A 10,630-nucleotide genomic window follows, 5' to 3' on the forward strand; every position below is an offset into this window, starting at 1 on the left:
ATAAACACCACTTTTTGGTTAGTCTGTTATAAATTACACGAAGAATTAAAGGTTGATGACACTTCCAGAACGTTTGGTTGTAAGAGACCTAGTTGTAAATTTTAAACACAACAGAAAATAAAACGAAGTTTCGTTTCGAAGAAGCTGAAGTTTGTAAAGTGAGAAGACTTATCAGATATTATTTGCTAAACTTATTCATTGTTGTTATGATTCGGTGGGAATTTAAAATTTATTGACGTAAAATAATCTGCTAATTAAAGCTTTTCTCTTCCCAAAATGAAGGTAAAAAGAACTTATATGTTCTTCAATTTAGACCTTATATCAATGTAATGTGAAAGTAATAATGGCCACTTATCAAATACCGCTTACTTAACAGGAACGATTGTTATCTGTTTCTGAAGGGAAACTGAATAAAGCTTGGGATAACTTTCAAATTACAAACGTTTTCTGTTATCGGCAACTCACTTGTCACCAACTGAGAAGTTTTCCTGTACAAGGTCCAGTAGTTATCTCTTCGTCTTAATGTGAAAATTGTTCTCTTTCGTATTTTTACTAATTATAATAATCATCATTTCCCCATTATTTCTCCAATCATGTTTCTCAAAATAAAATCAGAGATGGAGTGGGGCAGTGGATCAAGATTTGTGGGATATGACCCACTCGGCTCACCATCAACTGTGACCCACTCTGACTCACCGCGTCACTATGACGTACCGATCCATTCTGCTGAATGCATTGTAGACAGCATCCTCTGAACAATCGTGAATTTGTCTACGTTTTACTTTCAACTTTCAAGGCCTCCATTTTTCATTTGTTTTTGTTTACTTACTTGAGATGAGTATATCTAAGTGAAAAAAACAACTTCAGGCACTTTTGGATATTGATATTTGTAATTGTAATAATAGCAATAGGACTTAGTCTCATTTAGCTTTCGAGATACCAGTAGCGTAGCGTGATATTCCGAAAGGGGGATGCCAAAGTTAGTCATTTGTGCGATATAGTACTACTGCAAGCAGCAATACATAGCTATTCCGAATGGAAATATAGGGTTATACAAAATTTAGGAGGAAGCCCCCCTAATTGAAGGTCTAGTGGGGCATAGAGTAGCGAATGCGTGGATTACGTTAGAATTTAATAACCAATTGCCTCAGCTCCTTCTTGCCACTACCGTTGTGACGAGAAAACTAGGCCCCACTTTTGTATGAACATTGTTTCCAGTATCGTTCCCTTCATTTCTTTCTCGTGGGCGGCTTTTTTCTCCACATACCACACGTCAATCTTGTTCTTTCAAATATGTATATATATATAATATATATATATATATATATATATATATATATATATATATATATATATATATATATATATATATATATATATATATATATATATATATATATATATATATATATATATCGCCCCTAAAAATTTGTCATCTTGGGTCCGGAACTCAGACGCCCGTTCGTGAATATGGGCCTGAGTGTATATATCATTTGAAGATGTAAATACAAAGCACTTAAACTAACTCTGGGGGCCTGGGGCCCAGATACTGAAGTCAAGGGCGCAAATCTGTCTTCAACGTTCGTGGGATGGGTAAGACTGTTCCCATAATTCTTTCCTTTTTTTAACGATGTTCAAAATATTTATGAAGTTGAAAAAAATGTTGTGGAGGATTAGGGGAGCAGAGTTGTCTATAACATCGGCAGGAAGACACACTTTAAGGCTTATTGTGGGGAGGGAAGAAAAGAGACTCATATTACAGTAGATGAATCAGATTTCTGAGGTAAACCTGTTGTACTCGTATATTATATACCAAGTGATGTAGATGAAATAGTGGTACATATCATTATTACAACTCAGTGCCGTGAGCACATTCTGAAATTTGAATATATGCATAATAATAATTGACATGTTTCTACTTACGCATCCACAATGATCCACATTAAAATTTTAGGACATTTGTTTTATAACAATACAAATAATGACTTCCCCAAAACTATGAAACAAAATCAATCAGGCCTATATTTGGCGCAACAATACTCTTATCTGAGCAAAATTATGATTATCACAATAGCATTATATGAATTGTTACAGGAATTAAACAAATAGTTGAAAATAGACTACTAATAATTAATGACAATGGAATATTAAAGAATACGATTCTTTTTTAAAAATGAAACAAGTCAAAGGATATCAGTTTCCTTTGTGGCAGTCGGATAGAAATCATCATCATTACAATCTCAAATCGGATTATTGGGGGGGACAAGATTGTAGGGAACATGTTCCCCTTGTCCCCGAGATTTGTGGCAGTGACTGAAGGGCCCTGGCACAATCTTTGCGAGTGACGGGGAGTGGTGGCTCTTCTTGTCCTACCAGATCGGTGACCGTAATTCTACAGAATGCTTTAAATTTATGCCTGTGTCTGTGAGCTCCTTTACGATGAAGATTACAATTACGATGCATTTAGTTACGATTAAGGCATAACTATTTTAATACTATTATTTACATAACCGGCATACTTTAAAAATGCGTTGAACTAACCATTTCCGGTTTGTTCTATTTCCTTTATATTAGGGCTCGTACGTTCTGTTCAGAAACTATAGCTTAGTTCAAAATATATACAATTGGAAATACTTGAATATGCCAGCGTATATCTAAAGCGAATGTAGGGTTGCAAGGGATGAGGAGGAGTGAGAAGGGAAGTATTGCGCATGCGCATTCAACAGAAAGCAGACGAAAACCCCGATGCTTTCAGTAGGCCTGGAAGCCCAAGGAAAATAGCATACGACAGGAGGAAAGACAGAAAATGTGCATCTGAGCGACGCGCATGCGTAGGTTCCTCTCGTCAAAGTAAGTCGAGAGAGCGCGCCAGAAGATTGCAGTGGAAATAATTGTGATAATTACAAGCAGACAATTTATATATAATGAAATACGTACTTTTTCTTATTAACAGGGGATGCCGGGCATACCGGCGTTCCCTTACGCTACGCCGCTGCGAGATACAGCCTGTGAGACTTTAGAGGAGCTAACTACTGCATTTTTTTTTTAATCACCTGCAATATTTGAAATGAGTGTAACTATGTGTGCCTGATCATCACGGCCAAATTGCAAAGTCAAATGAAATGACTTCTGGTATATAGGTAGACCTTAATCCCAACTGGGAAGTTATCGTACGCGTATCGCTTTCATGATAATACATACCCTAAGGGAGTAGTGGGGATCCGAATTTTTGCGAAAAAAATGAGTAGATCTATCTCACAAGCCGTTCAATTTAGGGAACTGAAATTCAGTATATTAACTCTTTATTAAAAATAAACAGAACGTGTCTTAGCATTTTTAAAAATTATCTCTTATTAGGGGGGCACTTTCTATATACGGGAAATTGTTAGTGGGTTGATTTGTAAAAAGAATCGAAAACGATCGATATTAGTTGAGAAACAAATGCAGAAACAATTATTAATTGAGAAACAAAAAATACACTGTTTCGCTTTATATATCCACTGTTTTCTATTATAATAATTGCTGAAGCTTGTGTTATATCAAGCACTCAGAGAATGACGCAATCAACCCATAAAGTCGAGAAAAAAATAGACATAAAATTTGCACTGTAAGCTTAATTACATGAAAATTTTAAGTTTGTACTATGCGCTTAATTATGTGGAAAATTTTACACTTTTTTCCCTTTACGTTGGTCTACTTACCTTGATTTGAGACTTTCAAATTTCATTCTTTTTTCCACTGAAAAGTATCGGTAATTCAACAAGAAAATAATTATACCATGATAATTTAATTGAATTTCATCGTAATTTGGCCCATGACAAACACTTTACCATTTTATATCGTAAAGGTCAGATCCACCGGTATTGTAACAGAGCGGTGCTTGAGTGATTAACTGTAGAAATTCAAACTCCAATTAGTGATGATTTCACAGCCTTAGTGGGGGATCCAGGGGGGCATCGCCCCTCCCCCAGAAGAGGAAATTTTCTTATTTTATATACAAATAAAACAGAGTGTGGAGCTCTTAGAAGTAGCTCTAACAGTAGCAGTATTACAACTCACCGCCCCCCCCAGAAGTCCGCCCTGGATTTACCACTGCACAGCCTTGTTTTATTACAAGAGTAAACTCTTTAGTCAGGTGGAGAGGAGGGAAGATCAAGGGTCAGAGTTGATGACGATGGGTTTTGGTCCGTGGTGGGTCAAAGTAGGTCATGATGGGTGGTGGTTCGGAGTGGTCACAATGGATCACAGAGGGTCATGGGGTGGTGGGTCGGAGTAAGTCAGTTGATCATGGGTCAAGTTTTCATTGACTCACGCCATTTCTGTGTGGGAATACAAAATGTATAGACTTAACAGCTTCCAATTAAAGGTTTTCTTTTTCTACAATGAAGGCGCCGTGGCTTAGTTGGTTAAAGCGCCTGTCTAGTAAACAGGAGATCGAGGGTTCGAATCCCTCCGGTGCCTACAAATGCTACTTTTTGGTTAATCGATTATAAATTATACGAAGAATTAAAGGTTCATGATCCTTCTGGGTGTAAGAGACCTAGCTGTAAATTTTAAACTCAGCAGAAAATAAACGTATTTAGTTTAGAACAAACTGAAATTTGTAAAGTGAGAAGATTCATCAGCTTCAGATATTGTTTTCTAAATTTATTCATGATTGTTACGATTAGGTGGGAATATAAAATGTATGAATGCAAGATAATCTGTTAGTTAAAACTTTTCTCTTTCCAAAATAAAGGTAAAAAGAACTCATATGTCCTTCAATTTAGACCTTATATCGATGTAATGTGAAAGTAATAGTGGCCACTTATGAAGTACCGCTTACTTATCAGAAACGATTGTTATCTGTTTCTGAGGGGAAACTGGATAAAGTCTTGGGATAAAAGTTCAAATTATAGACGTTTTCTGTCACTGAAAAGTCGATTGCCCGGAACTGAAAACTTTTCCTTTGGAAGGTCCTATAGTTTCTCTTCGGTATTGTCTACCAATTGTAATCAACATCATTTTCTCCCTGTTTTTCTCCAATCATGTTTTTCAGGAATCTTCTTCTCAAACATTCCTATCAGTTTGTCTTTTAAATTTTCCTCACCATTTTTCTTCTTTCTCAGATTTCTCCTACACTTCATTTTGTTTATTTATTCCATCTATTACTTTTCTATTTTTCCCATACTAATATATGTATTTCTAAGGTTTTTATTAAAAAAAAAGTAGTTTCTTTTTTTGTCCCTTACAGTACAATACTCCACACAGATTTTTTAAAATACATATTTTACTAGCGGAGTAATGGGTTTTACCTTCCTTAACCACTTCTACCCTCACTCCTCTTTCACATTTCACAGTAATAATCAACTGTTTCCTTTATTTAGATTATGAAAGGCTCCAACATTTGAGTAAAGCATTTCCAATTGAATGCTCTGTGACGTCACAGTTTGCTTCTCGCTTTCTCAGTGAAAGGGGAAAGGAGGTGATAGTAGCCTGACGTTGAGAAAAGATAGTGTTGACAGGCAAACAAGAAGATCGATAGCGTGCTCAATGGTTTTGCAGGCATACTACTCGTGGATCCATTACTGCGTTTACACTGCCAACACTTGCTCTCTTCGCCAAGTGGGCTTTAGACATCATTATGATTAACTGAAGTTCGATTCTACCGTTTTCAATGACAAACTATGTCTCCCCCCCCCCCCGTGTGTGTGGGTTTTCCCACGGTACTCCAGTTTCCTTCCACTTTCTTCGTTGCAATACTATCATCCCTCCCCCCTTTCCCTCACTGTTGTTAGCGGTCTCGGGCTCGATTTCCGGTGGAACACTCGGTCGCAAAAGTCTTGAAAACTTTTTCAGGCCAGCCATAGTGAATTAGGTTTTCTTAGGTTTCCTCATTCACACCAGTCAAATGCCAGGGTTGTGCCGGTACCTAACGTATAGGTCCCAGACTGCTTCCTTCCTTCTCCAATCCTTTCTTCCTTCCCTTTCCTCGGATAGTGTGATCGCCGAGTGACGTCATCCGTCATACGTGACGAACTAACATGACCATAGATGCCGAAAGTCCAGAAATCTAATTCCTAACCCTAATCCCTTTTCTCATCGTATTTCTTTCTGCTTTTCACAGATTGTACTAACAGTACTACAAAGGCATGATTAGTAATTATTAGCTCTTTCACACACACATACAACAACAATATAAACTTCGCGGCTGATTTATTCGTAGTACTGCCCAAGTCACCAAAAGCCGGGTCTAACGTTAATGTGCTATTCCGTTGTTTTTACGTGCGTAAAACCTTGGGACACAAGCAGTGGCGACGCGTGGTTAATTCAAATGTAAACAGTTTAAACAAAACTAATATTTCACAAAGCAAATTACAATTAATAATAATAATAATAATAATAATAATAATAATAATAATAATAATAATAATAATAATAATAATAATAATAATAATAATAATAATAATAACAGCGGCGTAGCGTAAGGGAACGCCGGTATGCCCGGCATCCCCTGTTAATAAGAAAAAGTACGTATTTCATTATATATAAATTGTCTGCTTGTAATTATCACAATTATTTCCACTGCAATCTTCTGGCGCGCTCTCTCGACTTACTTTGACAAGAGGAACCTACGCATGCGCGTCGCTCAGATGCACATTTTCTGTCTTTCCTCCTGTCGTATGCTATTTTCCTTGGGCTTCCAGGCCTACTGAAAGCATCGGGGTTTTCGTCTGCTTTCTGTTGAATGCGCATGCGCAATACTTCCCTTCTCACTCCTCCTCATCCCTTGCAACCCTACATTCGCTTTAGATATACGCTGGCATATTCAAGTATTTCCAACTGTATATATTTTGAACTAAGCTATAGTTTCTGAACAGAACGTACGAGCCCTAATATAAAGGAAATAGAACAAAACGGAAATGGTTAGTTCAACGCATTTTTAAAGTATGCCGGTTATGTAAATAATAGTATTAAAATAGTTATGCCTTAATCGTAACTAAATGCATCGTAATTGTAATCTTCATCGTAAAGGAGCTCACAGACACAGGCATAAATTTAAAGCATTCTGTAGAATTACGGTCACCGATCTGGTAGGACAAGAAGAGCCACCACTCCCCGTCACTCGCAAAGATTGTGCCAGGGCCCTTCAGTCACTGCCACAAATCTCGGGGACAAGGGGAACATGTTCCCTACAATCTTGTCCCCCCCAATAATCCGATTTGAGATTGTAATGATGATGATTTCTATCCGACTGCCACAAAGGAAACTGATATCCTTTGACTTGTTTCATTTTTAAAAAAGAATCGTATTCTTTAATATTCCATTGTCATTAATTATTAGTAGTCTATTTTCAACTATTTGTTTAATTCCTGTAACAATTCCTATAATGCTATTGTGATAATCATAATTTTGCTCAGATAAGAGTATTGTTGCGCCAAATATAGGCCTGATTGATTTTGTTTCATAGTTTTGGGGAAGTCATTATTTGTATTGTTATAAAACAAATGTCCTAAAATTTTAATGTGGATCATTGTGGATGCGTAAGTAGAAACATGTCAATTATTATTATGCATATATTCAAATTTCAGAATGTGCTCACGGTACTGAGTTGTAATAATGATATGTACCACTATTTCATCTACATCACTTGGTATATAATATACGAGTACAACAGGTTTACCTCAGAAATCTGATTCATCTACTGTAATATGAGTCTCTTTTCTTCCCTCCCCACAATAAGCCTTAAAGTGTGTCTTCCTGCCGATGTTATAGACAACTCTGCTCCCCTAATCCTCCACAGCATTTTTTTCAACTTCATAAATATTTTGAACATCGTTAAAAAAGGAAAGAATTATGGGAACAGTCTTACCCATCCCACGAACGTTGAAGACAGATTTGCGCCCTTGACTTCAGTATCTGGGCCCCAGGCCCCCAGAGTTAGTTTAAGTGATTTGTATTTACATCTTCAAATGATATATACACTCAGGCCCATATTCACGAACGGGCGTCTGAGTTCCGGACCCAAGATGACAAATTTTTAGGGGCGATATATATATATATATATATATATATATATATATATATATATATATATATATATATATATATATATATATATATATATATATATATATATATATATATATATATATATATATATATATATATTGAAAGAACAAGATTGACGTGTGGTATGTGGAGAAAAAAGCCGCCCACGAGAAAGAAATGAAGGGAACGATACTGGAAACAATGTTCATACAAAAGTGGGGCCTAGTTTTCTCGTCACAACGGTAGTGGCAAGAAGGAGCTGAGGCAATTGGTTATTAAATTCTAACGTAATCCACGCATTCGCTACTCTATGCCCCACTAGACCTCCAATTAGGGGGGGCTTCCTCCTAAATTTTGTATAACCCTATATTTTCATTCGGAATAGCTATGTATTGCTGCTTGCAGTAGTACTATATCGCACAAATGACTAACTTTGGCATCCCCCTTTCGGAATATCACGCTACACTACTGAATAATAATAATAATAATAATAATAATAATAATAATAATAATAATAATAATAATAATAATAATAATAATAATAATAATAATAATAATAATAATATACAAATCTGCTGTTGGTTCAGGTTGTAAGAATTATTCAGAATGTGACAAAAACATACCTTCATTTGTATTTCAGGTCAATTCTGCAGCTCTTTTGTCGAAAACCTCAATCACGGAGTCGTAGAGTGATACCTTGTGTTTCATTGTCTTTAGCAATGTTTTTTCCAATATACACCAAAGAAAGTGCAAAGAGTCTGTTGGATGATTGTGTGCTACGGAGATTATTTTTCTTGTTTTTAATAAGGAGAACGACCTCCGTACCGATGCATTAGTTGCAAGAATAGTTAATATTAGCTTACTAAGTTTTGATGCTTTTGTTAATGTTTTGTAAAAACGACTAGAGGTGAGATATTGGTTCTTTCTGAACACGGGTAGATTTCTCAATTCATCTGACGAATATATGACAAAGTTCTGTCCGTGAAAAATCAAAATGTGCTAACAGGACATTTTTAAACACTCCATAATAATATGGAGTCGCATCCATAATAATAGCAACAAATAGCGATTAGTGATGAATGCAAGAGTCTTGGTCTTGCAGTTTTTGCAAGAGTCTTGCATGCAAGACCAAGACCAAGACCAAGGGGTGCAAGACCAAGACCAAGACCAAGACGATACCTGCAAGACCCAGACCAAGACCAAGACTCTTGCACAAGAGTCTTGCACAAGTACCGGCTCGGTGGTAGAGCAGTCACGTGTGGTTATTGGGGTCCCTGGTTGGATCCCAATTTGCGCCATGTGAGCTTTTTGGTGGGCAAACACTGTGTGAGTAGGTTTTCTCGGGGTTTTCCTGTTTCCTCCTACTTTTTTCATTCCACCATTTCATTCATTTCTCATCATCATCGTCTCCTTTAGCTTAGCCGGCATAATCATGGGACGTTAAACTAGATACTTCGTTTCATTTCAAAACATATTAGTGGTGTTTTTCTTTCGAAATTAAAGAGAAATGTAGTATTGAACATCGGTAATTCCGTACAACATATGTGCCGACAACATGGATATGGCCTTGGCTACGAGGCTCAAGCATCCGTTGGAAATTTTTAATGTGTGCTTATAAAATTAATATCAAAATAACATTTTCATTACATTGACAAAAACTTGGTGCATGTGACCGCAAGCTTGATTTCGTGGCCGGATGCTTATACGTTGAATAATTGCTTATTAATATAACTTAGCCTCCTGTATGTTTTTATACGGCACACAGTGTTCGGAATGACGAGAAAATGCTGTGACGTATTGAAAGCGCGAATTGAAAGCGCGAATTTGGGGCGTATTGAAAGCTCGTTTTTGTCGATATGGTATTTTTTGAAGGAGCATTAGGCTATTTTCGATTGTTCTTCTATAATGTGAATAGTAGTTTACCGTTTATGGTCAGTGATGTTGATTGCCTATGTAGGTAGCGAAAGAAAGTCTACATTTTCAAAATAAGATTTACAAATACAATTTTGGGTCGTTATGAAAAAAAAAAAAAATTAGAATCTGTGGTAATGCCATTCTTATTAAAATTGCAGAATAAAGATCTCATTTAAACTAAATAAACCTATTTTTGGACGGTAACGACACGAATAGTGAATTTAACCAAAAATCAGTCCGTGTAAGAAATGTTTACAGAAACGAAACTATTTTCGCAACTTGCGTATTTGAAAACAAAACAGTGAGAGTTATCCAATCAACTACAATAAAAAATCACAAAATTCGATTGTGAAATTAATCACTTTCAACTCTCTGGTGCCCATACATAAGACTGGCGATGGATATTTAAAAGTTGTAAAATTTCGTTCGCCATATTGTTATGATTTGGGTCATTCTGGGTTTCAGCGATAAAATACCGGGTCAGATGATGACCAAAAAATGTTTTCCGGCACCATTTCTCGCGATACCTGCGGAAGTCTTTCTCGAGACGTCTAAGCTTCCTCACTTAGCATCTCTATTGGGAGAGTATAGTAAATTCTTCAGCGATTTATCATGTAGTGGAGACTTGTCTTGGTGGCAAGATGACACGACACAACAGGACTAGTAGTCAGTTTCTGTGGCCATT

The 10,630-nt window shown here is 36.5% G+C and overlaps 1 non-coding gene across 1 annotated transcript; it reads left to right on the forward strand.

Annotated features, from left to right (window-relative positions):
- The first annotated feature begins 4,387 nt into the window (after positions 1-4,387).
- Positions 4,388-4,461, forward strand: TRNAT-AGU (transfer RNA threonine (anticodon AGU)). Its single transcript has one exon. It is a non-coding gene; the product is annotated as a tRNA-Thr (tRNA).
- The last annotated feature ends 6,169 nt before the right edge of the window (positions 4,462-10,630 follow it).

The sequence above is a fragment of the Thermobia domestica genome, chromosome 9 (genome assembly GCF_964235325.1).
Source record: "Thermobia domestica chromosome 9, izTheDome1.hap1.1, whole genome shotgun sequence".
Lineage (NCBI taxonomy): Eukaryota > Metazoa > Arthropoda > Insecta > Zygentoma > Lepismatidae > Thermobia > Thermobia domestica.